Raw genomic sequence first — 19,740 nt, 5'->3', positions numbered from 1 at the left:
TTCTCGCGTCTCTTCTTCGCTCTCTACCAGGTGGTGAGTTCTCGCGTGATTTAACCGGGGCTGAGGCTCAGGGACTGCTGTTAAGATGGCGGCGGCGGGAGGCAAGGGGGTACGGCATTGACACCCCCTCCATTTCTTCCCCGGAGCAGGTATCCGTGCAGCGGGGGTGGAGGGGCGCATGGGATCCGCGAAGGTGGGCAAGAGCGGAGGCTGTAGCCGAAGGGAAAGAGGGAAGATGGGGGGAGAAATGGGATGTTTGCTGAGGCGGGACAATGGGCCCTGGCTTTCCCCTGGAGATGAAGGGGTGGTGGTGGTGATTGAAGTCGGGAAGTGGTGGTTTTGCCTCAGGTCATCCTTCGGGTGGGAATGGGCGCTAGCAATTTACGAAGTACTTCGTCTCTGTTCCTTGGAGATAGTACTTCCCCTATATCTCGCTCGCGCATCACCCGCAAAAGGAGGCACGTGAGTCCCGGAGAGTCACGCTAGCCCGTCCCCCTCGGGCTTTTTCCTCACCTTTTGGGTAAAACGCGACGTACTCCGCTAGAAGCTAAGGCGGTCGGTCGACGCGTCAGGCTTGTGAGCCCGCGTACTTCGTTCAGGGTCCCACCTCAAACCCAGGCAATCGTATTAAAAAAAAAAGAATACAGTTGAGGTAATAACCGTAGGTGAAAATTACGGATTGAAACAGTTGCGCTATTTCACGTCAGGATATTGCAGTGGCCTCGTGAAAGTTGCTGCTTCTCTTTGGTTGGAGGAGACTATTGGGAGCCATTCTTACATTGGTATGGATATATATTTTTTAAATCTCTATAGTTAATCTTTATCGTTTTCTTAGAGCCTGGTTTCATAGTCCTTAGATGTCTTCCTTGATTCTCCCCGCCTCCCCCCCCCCCGTATTAGCTTTCCCTCAGAAGTGTGCAGAATTACGTTTTCTTGGTTTTGGGGTTGTGTATGTAATGAAAGGATGCCTTTGTCTATAGGTCTACTTTTGTAAGCCTGCTTATATTTGTTGTAAATATCTCTCCAAAATGATTCCAGAGTGGTGCTTGGAATCTGGTCTTTCCTTCATAATAGATGGTGGTATACTTAGTTTATTCTAAATAGCAAGCTCAAACATTTCTTATGTAACTCATCATTTTAAATTTCTCTTGAGTGTCTTTTTGTAAGCTATGTTAGATAAAGAATTGTGTCCCAAAGAGGTTTCATATGTATGCTTTTCTAACTCTTCAGTTGGAGAAAACCAAACCTGAACAACTTTTATGCTATGGTTGTAGCATATTAAAATGAAAAGCAGGGTGGGAAAATGCACAATTGATTTACTGGCAGATTTCTTAGCTGGATATTTTTGTGTACATGGCTGTTTAATTACTCATTTTTGCTGAGATATTTAAGATGAAATTTATTTCTCCAAAGTCTGGCTTTTTAGATTAACTTCAAGAATGGACTAGAGTTGGTAATAATATTTTTTTAAAAAAATGCTATATCTTAGTATTGTAGAAGTAAATATTAATTCCGAAAGCTTGTTTTGTCATTTTTGTTAGGTCTCCATTGCATAAAATCTAAATGATGCAATGTGCTGAGTCTGTAGCATCTCTTAGTCTGCCCTGTTTGTGTTGGCTAGAAGAATGTAGGATGCTTATTCTGTATTTGATGGTAAACAAAATAATTACACATGAGATGATTGGCATGATTTATGGGCTACTTTGTGAACTCAACAGGACTTGAGAGCCAATATTATGTAGTGGTTAAGGTCCTGGAGAAGAAGTGGAGAGAGCCAGGTTCTAGGGCACTCAGCCATGAAGGTTCAGTCTCCATTCAGTCTACCTCATAGGATTGTTGTGGGGGAAAATAATAAGAAGGATTTTAACTTCTGTATGATATAAGTCTATTAAATATTTTGATTATATCAGAAATATTAAGCATCTAACTTTAGTCATCTAAAAAAATTAATAGCTAAGAAGATAGGTTAAGGAAGACAAATCATTTGGAATATAGTAGCTAGAATGAAAACCTTTTTAGAAAATATCTGTTCTTTTAACATGATATGCATGAAGCTGGAATTTGTATCTATTGCAGGTCTTGAATAATCTGACATAAGTGGATTAGACTGACTGAGAAACCAGGAAGTATTACCTTGGTCTGGCTACGGTAAGGCAAAGGTGGCAGAAAAGTGACTTGAATATCAGACCAGGCCAAGTATGGATTGGCTGTGATTCCAGGTTAGTACAGAAGTTTCTATTGGGCAATGCTTGTTTTCCTTCAAAACAGTGACTCCATGAAATATCTCAAAGTTATTGATTTTCAGGCAATGACTTGCTTAAGTGTTTTTGACCCTTACCTGTTTGTATACATTTGTTACTGTTTATTTCTTGTGTGTATTGGGGGATGTGTATGTAACAGATGGGCAATTTTCATAATATTCCTGACCATTAGGGTAGTCTTAGCATCTGAAGTGCTAAGACTATCTGCTGTAAATGATTTTTTTTTTGCTACATCAGCAAGCCCTGTACAGCGTAGAACCTGGATATCTGGGAAACTATTTGTCTCCAATTGTTTCTGCCTGCCCGGTAAATTCCAGCAGAATGGGTGCATTCCAGCTCTCCATTAAGCATTGTCATCTTGTGGGACCTAGGAAGTGTGCCTTCTCTGTTATGGTTCCCACCCTTTGTAACAGCATCTTTCTAGAGATAAGAATGGTGCTCTTTCTCTCTCCTGGTATTCTGGAAATCTTTGAAAATCTAGCTTTGGTCCCAGGCTTGCTGTTGAAGTTCATTTGTTCAATGGCCTTTGCTTTGGATTATAGTCTAGTTGATTCAATGTCTTTAACTGCTTTTATGTTTTTACTAGGTTTGTATGCCATCCAGAGTCCAGTAGAGTTGGGCAGTTAATACATAATAATTGAGGCTATCATGTATCAATTTTTATATTTTTAAATTCTATAGGAAACTGGCTAGTATATAAAGCTCTTCATTTCTTTCTTGGCTATCTTGACTAATAAATACCATTAGAAAATTAGTGTTGTATTTGAGGTTCAAATTCTGTATCTCTCATTTCAATATTTACAATATTGAGGTGATACTGAATTTTCCCTGCTATTCCTGTTTGGAAATATTGGATTATCATTGTACTTGATTTTTTAATAAGCAACTTGGAAACAATAGTTGGATTTTTGCAATCAGGTTTTCTTGCTTTTTTATGTATTTAACCAATTTTATTTCTACTAAATTGATATTTGTGAGTAGAACATTACAGCCAACTGATAATGATAATTTGTTTTCCATGCTCCCATCTTTCAAGAATTACATGTATTATTAATCCCCTTATGATACTTACGACATCTGGGAATCAAGGTATTAATGTTTAAGAACACAACTGCTTTGTTTGGTCAGTTCAGGGTTAATTGTATATTATGAATAGAAACAAGCTTTATGCCAATGGTTGCATCATGTGAAAATCATGTCACTTTTTATATATTTGTTCCATTTCCTTACTGTTATCTATAATTCTTCAGCTGAAATAGACATATTGACATCATTAGAAGGTATTCTGTTGATACCATCCTCAAATCATATATTGTAAAATATGTTTTGTTACCTTGCAATAATAGACATAGCATAATGTATGCTTGAATATTAAAAGTGATTGTTGTACAGTTTTTAAACGAATGCTTGTAGAGAAGCAAGGATGAAAGTTTGCACAAAGCCACTTTATTTTATAGTTTATACAGGTGCCCATCTCACATATATGATTGAGCCATGTACAAAGCTAAAAAGAAAATGCAAGAAAATCACCCACACCATAATATTAAAAATAATTTAAATACATAAAAAGAATAGCAACTATTTTAAAAAGCCATGGTCTGTAGGAGAGCTCAGTTTCCATAACAATGCAGCATTTTATTTTATTTTATTTTGCCCTTCCAGAAGGCCAACGAGGTCAAGGGCAATCTGTTCTCAGGTGGAATGATCTTCCAAAGAGTAGGTGCCAGAGCAGAAAAGGTTCTCTTCCTGGGTCCCGTCAGATGACATTTTTTCATGGACTAGGACCCACAACATACTCTTCCTACTGGACCAATGTGACAGATGGATGTGATTGGGCAGAGGCATTATCTCAAAATAATAGTAAATTTGTGAGCTCATGATAAAAGTATACAAATCAGATTGCCAAGTTCATATTTTAATTTTAGGTAGTTTACAAAGTACAAATATATTCATTAAAGGAGTTGTATAAAATATTACTATTTTAGTAAATAGAACGTGTATAATTTTGTAATTTATCAGCAATCACGGGGCTAAAATTAGATCAAATGTAAGGCTATTGGATAGTGTATCATTCTCAGAAAAAATGGTAAAGCCCCGATTTATCAAACTGAAGATAAAACAATTGTAAAAACTGTAATTAATCTCAACGTATGTTTCTTTTTCAGCATTTGATTCTTGTGCATAAAAGTAACAGATATTATCTATGCCCACCCTTAAGGTATTCCTCATTTGAAGTGCGTAGGAGCACATAATAAAAACCCTGCTCTTGCTTTGAAAGAAAAAAATATATTCTAAATTTCTGAGCTGTAGCTGTCAGTTCACTTGGGGCTACACACTGCATCATTTAACTTGTTACTATTTGTCAATTTCACCCTAGGATATGTTCAGCTGGGTATATTGCTATTGAAGAATGTTTAGAAATGGTTTATTTGATCACCTGTAAGCATTAAAGCAAACATGCCTATTGTGATGTCTAGCATTCAGTTTTGTATCTTGAATAATAAATTTATTCAAATGAATAAATGTTTCATCACTGCAAAAAAGTAACACCTTCTGGCTCAATTTTACTCCTGTAACTTTGAAAAGATAGTTTTCCTTCCTGCTTATCTGACAGATGGGTAATCTTTATAGCCATTCTAATAAATAACTGCTTACAAATCCAGAATATTTTGCCCCATACTTTTCATGCTATATATTTGCCGTATTTCAAGCTAGAAATATGCTACATGGTGAGATACTTTGTTCTGTATTCCTAAAATAGCATGCTAACTTACCTGAGTTCCCATCTATACAATGGCATTTTCTAAAAATTTCAGAGCTTAATGTTTCTTTCTTACTTCCTATTGCAAAATATTTTATAATAGAAATAATACCCAAATGCAGGAACTGGCATTTCTACAGTGAATATAAATATCAGCCTTTCTGTAATTTCAGTGAGGAAATTAATTTGGTTCTTGTATATTTAATGAAACCTACATTGAAGTAAACTACATAAACGGTTGTTTGGCTTGTAAATAAGACTTTCAGAGGCAATCCTGCTCTTACTCTGAGACTTTTAATTTGATGTGTCATAACAGTAGAGTTGCTAAAACCTGATATACTTGTTGACCAGCTTAACACATTTGGTTGTCTGAGTGACTTGCAGACTTGCAAACAAATGGTCAGAGTGAGAAGATTAGCTCAGACATCTCTTTGAAGTACCCTTGTAATAGGTTCACCATTTTCCATTGTTTTTACATAATTTTAAGATGACCATTTGTTGGGATGTTTAAGAGTATAATGTTATACTAAAGGGAGCATAGCCTCTTCATTTACAGAACAAATTTTAAAATCAATTGAAGCATGTAAGAACATCTGGCCACTCAGAATTAACATTGCTGTTATGCTATCCCGTACAGTCATATTCAAACAGCCTGATACTGATTTCAGAGATAATTGTCTTTCTGTTTGGGGACGTTTTGCAGTTTACAATAATCAGTATGGCTCTTTTCCTTATTTGAGCTCATTTTCTTCCATTTTGTTCAAAGGAAGGCAAGTCTTAATGGTATACTTTGAATAGAAGATTAATGACATTTAGTAATCCAGACATGTCAAACACAAGGCCCGGGGGCCAGATCCGGCCCGTGAAGTGGTTTCATGCAGCCCGCGAAGCCATCCTGGAAACAGTGAGGGAACGGCCCCCACTGCCTTGGCCCTGGCCCAGAGACCCTCCTTCTGCCAGAGACCCTCAGATCTGTCCCACTCCTGCCCAGGCCCCCATAGGCACCCTTGATGCAAACGATGTAGAGCTGGCCACGCCCACCCAGTAGGCCGTACACACTCTAGCCACGCCCACCCAGTAGGCCACGCCCACCCTGGCCATACCCACCCGGCCCCCTGAGGGCAACTGCAATGCTGATGCGGCCCTCAATGAAATTGAGTTTGACACCCCTGTAATCTGATCAAATGGGGCCATGTGTATAATTTTGGGCCTTCAGAAGATTGATACAGGGCCAAGACATTTTGTTTGGACAAAATTCTGTCAGACTCTGAAAGTAGAATAAAACCGGCTAAGTCCATGTGTAGGTTTTGAGTACCAAAGGAAAGGTGTGATTGCTCTGTTCTGAATAATAGCAATTGCTCCAGTCTGCAACATTTAACACATCTATTTATTTTTTTAAATAAATGGGAAGATGGGATACTGTTAGGTAGTGTTTGTTGCATATTTTTAGTTCCAAAACATGCCTATTGAAATTCTGAATACCGACTATTATATTAATCTTTCAGTTTACTAACTGTTTGAACCCAATAACTACTGTACTGTAAAACATGTGTTTTACTAAAAGGCCACTGAAACATGTTTCTTAAGAGATTATGGAAAGTTAGCTAAAGAACAATTTGGGGCTCCTTCATGTGCTTTGATTTTATAGATGTCTTCTAATATTTATATTGCACTTGCTACATTCTGGTTGTAGAATATTGCAATATTGTAGGTTTTATATGATCTGCCACAGAAGATTGCTGAAGTTTCAGTTCATCCAAAATGCAACTCCTAGTTATAGACTGGCTCTGATTCGGTTTACTGAAGTTTACAGAACTTTATGGGTTCCTGGACTGTTTCTGAGAGCAGTTCAGTGTAGTACTTTTGACACTACATGGCTTGAGATGAAGGGTCTTGCCTGTGTTTTGAAATAGTTCTCAGATGTCCTCCTAAAATGTCCCTTGTCACCTAAGATAACTATTAATTGTGGAGGAAATATTCTTGCTTTCCATTACACTATTTATGGAATTTTCTTTCAAGATTCTCATCTGGACTCTATTAATATCATGCAAAATCTTTATGTTCTGTTATTGAGATATTTCTGCTTGTATATTTTATTTATTTTATTGAGTAATTTGCTTTCATATTTATATAGGAAACTCTTAAAATACTTAGTATAGATTCTCATAACAATTAACAAAACAAGGACTTGAGGTGAAGTAATAAGCAGAATCTTTATGAATTGTATCACATAGCTGGATTGTATCAGATTTTAGAATTAATATGTGAATATAAGATTAAATTTACATGAAAATTCTAAAATGGGTGGCTATGATATTTTGAGCTTTGTCTTTCTAATCTGATTCCTTCCAGATGTTTTAGGAATTCACTTCCAAAATTCCCTACCATTCCTCTTCTAAAACATATCAGTCTTCAATTTTATTAACTCAAAATTCACAAAACAGCCATATGTGGTGGCAAAAACAGAGGAATTAACAAAAAAAATCTATTGAGTCAAAATTATGTAGTATATATCTACTTGGAACTAAACCTCTTTAAATTTAGTTGAGTTTTGAGGTAAACATGTGTTGTACAACTTTAAAAGATATACATACTATAAATATTAATCAGTTTGCCTCTTTGCTTCAATATTCAGGCAGTTTGTATTAACTGTAGCAGAGCCTTGGTGGAGCAGTGGGCTAATGCCTCATTAAGTAACACCAGCTGCCTGCAATTAGTGCAGGGTCGAGTCCCACCAGGCTCAAGGTTGACTCAGCCTTCCATCCTTCCCAGGTAGGTAAAATGAGGACCCAGATTGTTGGGGGCAATTAAGCTGACTTTGTAATAATGCCGCTTGGGGGTGTGTGTGAAAGCCCTAATAAGCAGGCATATACATAGAATGAAGGCTACTGCTAAGCTTGTAAGCCGCCCTGAGTCTTCGGAGAAGGGCGGGATATAAATGGAATTAAAATAAAATAAAAAATAAAATAAAAAAAATATGTTATACACTTAAAGGAATTTATTTGTGTTCCTCCAAGCATAGTAGAGATATTTGTACTGTAATTGTTTTTGCATCAAGAACCTACAACTCAGTTGTAGGTTAATAGAGTAATAGTTTTTCAAACAGTCTGTTCTGAAAGTCCATGTGGTTTTTGTGGAAGTTTGTCTGTAGTTCTCTTAAAAGAACACAGAAACCCTTAGAAGACAGCTTGTCCATTTATCCATTAGTTACTCAATGTGTTTTAGGCTGCACTCATGTGGAGCAGTACTAATACTCTGAAAGCCTAGTTAGTCCCCAGCATAGTTGAATGTACTGCCAAATCTTTTGCAATGTATTTAGTTTCTATTTAGGGATTCCTTGGAAGGAAGAACAAATCTAAAAAGTGACTACTGAAAGTAGAACTCATTGAAATGGCAAGAGCTTTTTAATATTCTAATTATATAGAATGTAAAGAATCTATAATTTGAATATACATCTGTTTGAATAAATATTTTGTTCAAATTAGCAGGCTGCTTATGTTAATTATTTACACTCCTGGATGCTTCATATGATTGGCCTCTGTTCATGAAAGAATAATGTAGCACAGGAGTGTCAAACTCGCAACATCATGTGATGTGTTGTGATGTATCACAACTTTTTTTCCATTGCTGGCAATGGGGTGGCCATGGTTTCAGCATGACGCATCTGGCCCACGGGCCGGCAGTTTGACACCCCTGATGTAGCACATGTTAAATAAATTTAGCCTCTTAGTGTTCTGCTGTCAAATGTTTATAACTGTTGCTACTATTTGCTTCTGTAACTGAGCTACTACAGTGATGTTAAAGTGCTGGAAGCATACTCTCTATCTTGTAGTTGTAACTTGGTACCTGTCAAGCAATATTTATAGGGATTTGGTGTGTCCTGTTGCAAAAATGAAATTTAAACACTAAACAGTGACTAAGCAGCTCACTTAATATGGACCTGAGAGGAAGTCTGTCAAGACACACTGGTCTTCTGGGATTTCCAGTGTTGGTGCTGTATGCTTATCTGACTAGCTTTGACCCTTCAAGGATGAATGTGTGATTTTGATTTTTTTTAAGACAAATGTTAAAATATAATAAAGAAAAAACTTGGAGTTTATTTCTCTTGAGACTGCATCATATGCAGCTATAAGAAGGCAATGGATGTGTTTGTATTTTGTCTATTCTTCCTGGAGTTATCCAATCTTATTCATTAAAATAACGAAGAATAATATCTTTGCCTAGTTTTTCATCTTCAATGGATTTCCGATGCTGGGAGAGTATTCAGTGTAACTTCCCAACTGCTTCATGGTGTTTGGATAGTCTTTCAGAAGAGATTAAAAGCTGTTAGTAGGTTGAACAGCAGTGTTTCCCCAATATGTCACCTTGTCATTTGTTAATACAGGTTAATGTAGCTGGAAAGTAGAATTGAAATAATTCATTCTATTTGAAAGAAAACTAAATGTTTAGGCATGAAGAAGCCTCCATTACTAAATAGTAAAGTTTTGGAATCATGCCTGTTTGTAGATGAGATGGAATTTGGTGAGCCAGTTCACTCAATCAAGGCAATGTGTCTTGGTAAAAAAGTGACAGAATAAAATTTTGTTTAAGTTTGGAGATAAGAGCTTCCATTGACTCTACTCAGTCCTGAACTGTCTGATATGATATAATTAAGAGCGATGGTTTGTGCATAGCTCCATTAACTATTTATTTTGAATGCAATTTCTTCTGGGCAGATTAAATTTAGAATGTTAAATTTCTTTAAGATGTAGTGTTATTTCATGAAGATGACTTTGTCTTTGGGCATGTTTGGCAGCAATTATCTATTAATATGCCTTGATATATACCAAAAATATGAGTCTTAGTTTTGTCTGTGATTGTTGAATATTGGGTTAATAATGTATTTTGTCAAAGTTCACAGAAACTGTGTATTGACATTTTCTTTGACATGAAAATTTAGTTGAGATGGACACTAGCTTCTCAAAATTATGTGATAGTACTTACTTAAATGGAAAAGTGGGAGATAAAGTCATTAAATGACTATTTGACTAAACAAGTACCCTCCAACATGTTGAATTGCATCCAAAAACTACAAGTGACATTACTTCTAATCAATATAACCAATGGATTAGTTTTCTGGGAATTATGGGAATTGTAATCTAGCATACCTAAGACATTGTCATATTGGGCAAATCAGTCTGAACCTTTACAGTTACATTTAATATTTCAAGCATGGAATGGAACCATCTTTTCCAGCATGATACTTTCATTTAAGTTGGACTTTAAGCATAGCGGCTTTTTTATTTTTTATTTATTTTAATCCCATTTATATCCCGCCCTTCTCCGAAGACTCAGGGAGGCTTACAAGCTTAGCAGTAGCCTTCATTCTATGTATATGCCTGCTTATTAGGGCTTTCACACACCCCCAAGCGGCATTATTACAAAGTCAGCTTAATTGCCCCCAACAATCTGGGTCCTCATTTTACCTACCTCGGAAGGATGGAAGGCTGAGTCAACCTTGAGCCTGGTGGGATGCGAACCTGCACTAATTGCAGGCAGCTGGTGTTACTTAAGGAGGCATTAGCCCACTGCTCCACCAAGGCTTGAGACAAGGGTGCTGTAACTTATCTGGAGAGGACTATTTGGAGAAGGCTTCTGAAACGTATTAATTTAATACTTCTATCCTATTCCAGAGAAATAAATGGCCTGCTAGTTTATAGGATGTTAATTGGGACAGGGCGGGGAGAGAAGGGATAGTAATTAGATCAAAGTTCATATTAAATATGTTATGACTAGCAGATATCGGGGTAATTTGTCTCAGAATTCCAGTTATCGAAAGAGATTACAAATCAGCAGAAATCTTTACTAAGTTATATTGAGGTAGATAATAAAATATGTTGTGTTACAGAAACTTTGTTTATCTGACTGGGATGCTTCAAGTATGAGAAATGTCTATTCACCTACATTTTGGAGCAAATGGATTAAAGAGGAAAATGAAAGAAAAGAGCTGTTTCTGGATGGTGCTGATGTTCTGCTTTTTAGTTGCATGTGAATTTGAACCACTTTGAACCACTAGGGATAGGCTTTTCCAGAATTATTATTCTCTAATTCGGTATTTATAGATTACACATAATTGTCAAAACTTAATGAAATGAATGATCTACATTCTGATATTTGAGTTCTGTGAATTGTAATGTAACAGATGTGCAGATAGCCTCTTAATATTATTTGAGTAGGTTCATTAGAATTTTCTGGTGCAGATATGAATCCCTGCATAGGAGAGTCCTCACTATGCAGTTCTAGTAATTAACCTTTTCTGGTATTGTATTGCTAACTGATGAAATTACCTTATTATATTTATTCAGTTTACCATTCACTTTCCCTATGTTATCTACCAAATTTGCACAGGTTGTGTGAAACTATAATACATAATTGTGACTAAATCAGTGTTTTAAAAACATGTTTTGGTGAGCGAGCAAGCTATTGGTTCTTTGTTCATACATATTACTAAACTATAATAGGTGGGCTTGCATACAAACCTAAGACAGACCCCTTCCCCCCTATACATATAACAATGGTGCTGAGCTTATAAATTAGTTGCTGGTGATCTCAAACATCCCCTCTCAAAAAACTGTTAGCAGCTGGCAAATTGATTAAGCTAAATCCAACAGACCACAGTTCTGTGGTAATCAATTACAGTTTTAAGACTTGCCTTAGCCATGAAAGCCAATGAGATAACTTTGAGCCAGTCACTCATTCTCTCAGTCCAACGGACTTCACAGGTTTATTGTGGGGAAAAGAAGAGGATGGTGTGTTAGGTATGTTCATCACCTCGAGTTATTTGTAAAAATAATAAAGCCAGGATACAAATAAATAAATTCTCACAGGCTCCTGGGTGTTACAGCTTACAAGGGATTTGAATGAGAGGAAATATCCTCATGCATAATTTAATGTATAAAAGAATGGTACATATAATCAATGTTAGAACTTGGGCACACATTGATAAAAGAAATTAAAATGTAACACATTTATACCTAAAACATTGATCTGTTTGTTAAATATAACCTGAATCCTAAAGCAGAGTTTTATGTTGCTTTTCCCACACCTTTCCTGTCCTCCAGGAGTAATTCTAGCTATTTGTCAGAACTATTGGAAGATAATGTAGCTTTGTTCAGTCCCAGCAACTTCTTTCTTTTAAAACATTCTTGCTTTCAGGAATGGGTGGGGCTGAAGAGTACGCCTTTGCTTTATGTGATAGAAGTCATACCTCCCCAAAGACTGATGCAAATTCATAAGCACAGGGGTAATAAACACTTGGGATGTCTGACTGACTCACATGGTCAAGTAACATATCCTGCTTAACTTGCAGCTTCTGTATATCGATCAGCACTTTTTAAATTTTCTGAAGAGGTACATATCAAATGTATGGTGGTCAACCTTTGACTTACAGACTATGATGAGGCTCTCAGCCCCCTTTTTTGCAGCTTCTAAGCCACCCAAAATTCACTAGGAAACTAAACGAGTAGTGGAACAGTTTTGAGGGGCAGATCAAATAAAATAGGTATTCTAGTTCCAATAGGCTTTAATTTCTTTTAAAAAAAACCCTTCCCACCAAAAAGCAACCTAAAATTGCAAACAAACACTCTACAATTGTATATCACTGTAATACCCCGGTACTCCTTAGCAACTGAAATAAATAATTTTAGGATATAAGGCTCATGAAATGTGATACTGTATATGTTGCAGGTTTATATTTACATTTTAATGCATGTTACCTTAGTAATGATAATAAAAACTTACTATCACCCCTGCATATTGGATGTTGCTTATTCTGCCTGAATGAGCAAAGAAGATTGGAATCATGAATGACAAGTCTGCACATACTGCAGACCTGCAGGCTAATCTTGCCTGACCTACCTTTGGTCAGCTTGTTCATCTTTCCAGTATGACAACATGGTGACTAAAGTCAGGAATTGAGATCTCCTTTGGAAGGTAGGCCAGAATTGTTTAGAAGGATAAGAATTACCGTATATACTTGAGTATAAGCCGAATTTTTCAGCCCACTTTTTTGGGCTGAAAAAATCCACTTCGGCTTATACTCCAGTGAACAAAAAAAAAGAACTTACCGAGGACTTGCGCGCGGCCGAGCTACTTTGCCTGACGCTGCTGGGGTCGCCCGGGCGCCTCTGCTCGCCCTCAGCAGCACCTGGCCCGGAATCACATGCGAAACAAGCCCGGCAGAGGAGCCGGAGCGGCGAGCAAAGACGCCCGCCCAGATCCTGCAAGGCCCCGGCCGAGACGCACCCCCAGCAACGGAGCCGCTCCGGCTCCTCTGCCGGGCTTGTTTTGCATGTGAGCTACTTTGCCTGACGCTGAGAAGACCCGCTTGGGCACTCGGGTTGGTGTCAGTCTCCGCAGGCCCTTCTCGTTTCCAGGAACGTCAAGCGCGCTTGGCTCCCCACCCCCACGGCAGGGCAGGGCAGGGCAGAGACTTGCTCGCCCTTCTGACGGCCCTGAAGAGAAACGAAGGGCTTGCAAACTCCCCGCGAGAAGCTGGGCGAAGTGCGCGGCTGGGCGAGTGTGTGCCTGCGCGCGTATTTACGAAAGAAACGCTCCGAGAGTTCTTCTTTCTCCGCCCCCTTGGGGGGAACTCTAGCGACTGCTGTAGCCGCGCTTCTCTTCTCGGCTCCGAAAATAGGGATTTCTACTCTCTCTCTCTCTCTCTCTCTCCCCTCCCCACCCCGCTTTCTCCTGCCTCTTCGATTGCGACAATAAAAGGGCGAAGGGTGCGCTGGTTTCTTCCTCCTTCCTCCCCCCCTCCCCTCCCCTCCCCGATTGTCAGGTGTGGCTTCGACTTTAGTTTTTGCCTACGGTGCTAGGGAGTTGCCAGTGGTGGGATCGTTTTCGGAGTTGCGTGCTTGGCCCAGAGGTGCAAACAAAATGTTTGGAAAAAGATGGGTGAGGTGGGGTGGAGGAAGCAGTTTGCGAAGCAGCCGAAATGGGGGTATATAGAGGATGGGAGGTTCCCACCGAGAGAGCCAGCAGAGTTGTTGTCGAAGCGCGTCACACGCCTTTCCAACCACCAGAGAAGGGAGGAATAAGAAAGAAACACACACACACACGAAAACGATCCCACCACTGGCAACTCCCTAGCACCGTAGGCAAAAACTAAAGTCGAAGCCACACCTGACAATCGGGGAGGGGAGGGGAGGGGGGGAGGAAGGAGGAAGAAACCAGCGCACCCTTCGCAATCGAAGAGGCAGGAGAATGCGGGGTGGGGAGGGGAGAGAGAGAGAGAGAGAGAGTAGAAATCCCTATTTTCGGAGCCGAGAAGAGAAGCGCGGCTACAGCAGTCGCTAGAGTTCCCCCCAAGGGGGCGGAGAAAGAAGAACTCTCGGAGCGTTTCTTTCGTAAATACGCGCGCAGGCACACACTCGCCCAGCCGCGCACTTCGCCCAGCTTCTCGCGGGGAGTTTGCAAGCCCTTCGTTTCTCTTCAGGGCCGTCAGAAGGGCGAGCAAGTCTCTGCCCTGCCCTGCCCTGCCGTGGGGGTGGGGAGCCAAGCACGCTTGACGTTCCTGGAAACGAGAAGGGCCTGCGGAGACTGACACCAACCCGAGTGCCCAAGCGGGTCTTCTCAGCGTCAGGCAAAGTAGCTCACATGCAAAACAAGCCCGGCAGAGGAGCCGGAGCGGCTCCGTTGCTGGGGGTGCGTCTCGGCCGGGGCCTTGCAGGATCCGGGCGGGCGTCTTTGCTCGCCGCTCCGGCTCCTCTGCCGGGCTTGTTTCGCATGTGATTCCGGGCCAGGTGCTGCTGAGGGCGAGCAGAGGCGCCCGGGCCGGATCCTGCAAGGCCCCGGCCGAGACGCGACCCCAGCAGCGTCAGGCAAAGTAGCTCACATGCAAAACAAGCCCGGCAGAGGAGCCGGAGCAGCTCCGCTGCTGGGGGCGCGTCTCGGCCGGGCCTTGCAGGATCTGGGCCGGGCGCCTCTGCTCGCCGCTCCGGCTCCTCTGCCAGGCTTGTTTCGCGTGCGAGCTACTTTGCCGGCCGCTGCTGAGGGAAGATCTCTGGAGAGGAGCATAAGGTGAGCTGCTGCATTTCCCAGCCTCGGCTTATACTCGAGTCACTAACTTTTTCCATTTTTGGGGGGTAAAATTAGGGGTCTCGGCTTATATTCGAGTCGGCTTATACTCAAGTATATACGTTAATTTTAGAATCTCCCAGTCAAGAATGAAAGGGACATTCTAACTTATACACTCCTGTTACCAAAAATGAGCCAGTTTCTTTCTGCACCGGTTTATTCTAATGAGAATTTGAGATTATTTATTTTTGAACTCCTGATGCAAGTAACTGTTGGATCAGAACATAATCACTTTCTCTGCTTTACTCCAGCATGTAATAACTGTATAAGCTCACCTATCTCTGAGCACCACTTTAGCTTACAACAAATATCTAGTTAATGACGACTGGTGAGGTATAGACATATGTGCATATGCTGAAAAAAGAATGTCGAAACTGTTTCTCATAGTTATTTGTCATCTAGATAATGACACAGCCTGCCATGTTACTAGGTGGTTTTCTAATATGGGTATCCAGAAAGACTGATATGTCAGAACAGAACTTATATCCTGGTAAAAGCATAATTCATTATTTTAGACAATAAATTCTGTAGTAGGAAGTGCTGTGGTGAAAAGTGCTGCAGCTGTGTCGTGCTGTTTACAGGTAAATGATGAGTTCAGCAGTTTGCCATTCTGTAAAAAAGATTTGGATGGGAAGACAGGAATTGAAGTTTTAAACTATTGGCAGTGGGTGCTTTTGAACAAAGCTAGAAATTCATGAAATGGTTGTGAGGCATCAGTGGGGTTAGAGTTGGTTTTCCAATTGATTAGAAAATTAGTAGTCATTTCCTATGCAACCTACAGGTGCTGACTGGCCTACCTGAGAAAACACAGACTTTCTTTTCCTTACGTTGAAACAGCAGGAGAAATAGAACAATGTTAATTGCTTTGATTTGCTTACATATACATTTCTTATCAGGCAATGCTTGCCTGAATTCTTGTGTTATTTAAACTTTTTCCCTAGTAACTTTTATTACTAGGAAAGTCCCTTTGAGGCATTGTTTATCTCCAGTTATCTGCCCATCTGGTACAGTTAAGTATTTTTATAAGGAATTCTGAGCACTTTTCCAGTTGAAGAGCAGGATATAAATGTTTTAGACAATAATGTATGTTTGAAACTTGCTTATATATTAAACAATCCAGATGTAAAAACAAAATGTATGGAAAAATGCAAGAATATAAATAATGGCTGTCGTAGATGGTATGCCTTGTGATGAATGATCAGTAAATCTATGAGAGTGAATAATCTCAATTCCCTTTTCAGAAGTTTTTTTTTGTGGGCCATTCTTAAAAAAAAGAACATTCTGGTTTCTTAAGTACAGGTATAGTCATGTCTCTTTATTGTAGTCCTTGAGCTACATAAAGACCAGTTACTGTTATTGGTTATTTGCTTATACCCACTATGGGGAGGGGGGCGGGAACCCCAATTTCAATGAATTATAGTGTGTGTTTAATTCCAGCCTTGCTTGTATCTTACCTTGATTCATTTCAGAACTGCCTTTGGCATAAAGACTCTTGATCATCTTAGTAGATAATTTATGTTGATAGCCAGGAGTGCAACATGTCCTATTTCCTGGAGTTTTGTGCAGTTTTCAATATGATTGGTTGTTTTATTTATTTATTTATTTATTTTAATTCCATTTATATCCCGCCCTTCTCCGAAGACTCAGGGCGGCTTACAAGCTTAGCAGTAGCCTTCATTCTATGTATATGCCTGCTTATTAGGGCTTTCACACACACCCCAAGCGGCATTATTACAAAGTCAGCTTAATTGCCCCCAACAATCTGGGTCCTCATTTTACCTACCTCGGAAGGATGGAAGGCTGAGTCAACCTTGAGCCTGGTGGGATGCGAACCTGCACTAATTGCAGGCAGCTGGTGTTACTTAAGGAGGCATTAGCCTACTGCTCCACCAAGGTTAAACTATTCTGTATTGGAAGTAATGGCAAAATATTTACTGTTAACCTGAGAGCTTTGCTCCACCTTATTCCTTTCCTGCCCTTCCAATGAGATGATAATTGGAGATTTTCCTTTGGTTTCTCTGCCATCAGAGCTGAATTGGGTGACAACTAGAGAGAGGTATATTTGACTTTTTGATATTGGGCATTAAGCTTTGTGCTTTGATAAAAAATCTGTGACATCTCACTGCCCAATTTTAATATTATGTTTTGTTTGTTTTAATGTTATATTTTGTGAATGTAAGTTGACCTGTATTGAATGGCAAATATATTTAATAAACATTAATTGTCCAGAAAATATTTATTCTGCCAGAGAGAGAGAGAGAGAGAGGTTAAAAATAGCTTCCATTCACAATACCATCACTTTATGCCCTTGTCACTAAAATGTACATAATAAGTCTTAGTTAACCAAAATTAGCAGTACCTCCTATTGAATATGACAAACTTTAGGCTAACATGCTTAGGATTGCCCTATCGTAGTTTAATCCATTCATCCTACATGCAAATTCTATTCTGTTAAATGAGAATTAATCCCTAGTAAATGTACAATGTTGCAGGAAATGATTTGGTCAATAAATTCCAAATGGGCTAGAGAAAAGGAAAAAAAATGCCTACTTACTAAAGAATTGAACTGTGTAATTTTACTGTGTTATAGAATGAAGCAAATATGTAGCCTATTGTTTAGAGCCACATACTATTTTGTGGTGAACATTAATTAAGATCTGTCTGTTACATCTGCTACTTCTATGGATCTTTGAATTATAATGGAGCACATTCCTTTCCAAATAATGACATTTATGTTTCACTTTAGCAGGGGTCAGTTGCTGAAATAGAAGTGGTAGGGTTGAGAAAATCTACAAGAATGGAATGTAGAGTTAATTCTTACCATGTGTTATATGATGCAATAGGAAGGTGTGTTTCTGACAATTATTTCACTGTTTGGTGAAGAGCCTGTCTCATTGCATATTGATAGAATTGATTTCTGAAAGTGGGGACAAACTACTACTCTCAAATGAAGGAAAACTTTAAATAGTCAAAAGCAGTCAGAAAAATAAATACAGTCCAAATGCCTAAAACATGAGGTAACTGTTTTCATGAGCGGGAATTGGCCGACAAGGCTTTAAAAGCAGTTGCAGGCAGCAGGAGGCAAAGATTAGAAAGAATAAAAGATGGAGTGTAGTAGAAGTATAAACAGGTCTTGATAATATTGCTGGCGTTTTCATGTGACATTGGATATAGTACATATTGTGAATCTCCCCATTATAGCTGTTTCCATTTCAGAGGTATTCCATCTCAGCTTGGTCGACATTGAAAGATCATGATTGAGAAAATCAGACTTTCAGAAACTGGAGAGTTAATTGTGTTTATTATCTCCAAAGTGTGGGTTAATAAACAGAAGTATGACACCTTAATCGGCAGTAGTGATTCTTCATGTTGGAGATATGGTAGTAACAGTGGAAACATATCTTTCTCCAAATTGCTGAATTTGGGAAACTGGACTGTAACATAAGCCTAGTTAAGACTGAAATATCTGTTTTAGAAGGTAATGCATTTGAAGTTGGGAAAACTACAGGGGGTGGATTGTCTAGAACTTTGAATCCAGAACATACTGGGTTTTTATTTATTGACATTTTACATTTTGATTAGCATTTTAACAATTATTTGAATTTTGTTTACATTGTATATTTCCTTTGTATTTATATTACAAATGAGCAATGCTGGATTCTTCTCTTTACATTGTTTCAGTTTACAAACAAATTAGGCCTCTGTAATGTGACTTCTATAGTTAGAAATAAAATATGGCTGACCTAAGAACACTCAATGGTAAGGAATGTATGTAGGAGGCAGAAAAAGAGGCATGATTGTTGGACAGAGTAAATGAAATCAGACTAGAGGATGTATGTGTTTTGACTCCTGGTGACTGCCTGGATTTATTGGATAAACTAACAGTCAGACCTCAGCAAGACACTGGGGACTATTTGAGAGACAAGCTCTCTCTATGGATCCTTTAACAGCAGAATTCCTTGCTTGATCCAGGGAAAATACATTTAGGAGGCACTCTCTACTCGAGGTCCACAGTTATGGAATGGGTAGGGTGGGAAATATGGTTTTCTTTTGCCCTTTTAATGCAGTGGGTTTTTGTTCTTGCTGTTGCTTACTACTCCTCTGGTGTTCTGTTTCTTTTCTAAATCTGTATGCATACTCATGTGGTAGAAAACGGATTGGGTATTGCAGAGGAAACAGAAATATACAGAGCTGCAAATACTACAAGACACTGAAACACTCTTCCTACCATCTAGTTGAAAATAGATCTGGATTAGAGGGCAACTCCTAGATTTCCTCTTGTTTGAAAATAAATTATTTCTAGGTTTATTTAGTTGAGTAGATGAGAAAAGAGTCAAAACATATGGATACAAGATAGTGGACTGAACCAGGGTAGAGTTGTTTATCTTGCTGGGTTTCCAGGCCACCTCAAGGTTGATCTACCTCACTCCACTATCAGGGTTAGAAGTTTTGCCTTTTTCTGCTCCATTTAATAAGGCAGACAATTCTTTAGAATCGGTGGTGCTTTTTAGATTGTGCTGGGAGTGATGGAAGAGTTATTATTGCAGAAATTTCTTTTCAGTGTGAAGTTACTCAGAAGCCTCAAGGGATAATTTTAAC

The 19,740-nt window shown here is 39.2% G+C and overlaps 1 protein-coding gene across 1 annotated transcript in view; it reads left to right on the top strand.

Annotated features, from left to right (window-relative positions):
* The first annotated feature begins 28 nt into the window (after positions 1–28).
* The window catches only part of HUWE1 (HECT, UBA and WWE domain containing E3 ubiquitin protein ligase 1), a 104,842-nt gene continuing 85,130 nt past the window's right edge, over positions 29–19,740 (top strand). The window contains exons 1-2 of the mRNA XM_081320365.1: positions 29–149; positions 2,077–2,219. The gene's annotated coding sequence lies outside the window, so the exon portion shown is untranslated. The remainder of the gene's footprint in view (positions 150–2,076; positions 2,220–19,740) is intronic.

This window comes from Vipera berus (genome assembly GCF_964194415.1).
Source record: "Vipera berus genome assembly, chromosome: 2".
NCBI classification, from domain to species: domain Eukaryota; kingdom Metazoa; phylum Chordata; class Lepidosauria; order Squamata; family Viperidae; genus Vipera; species Vipera berus.
The sequence above is the reverse complement of the archived record's forward strand: the minus strand, read 5'-3'. Positions and strand labels throughout refer to the sequence as shown.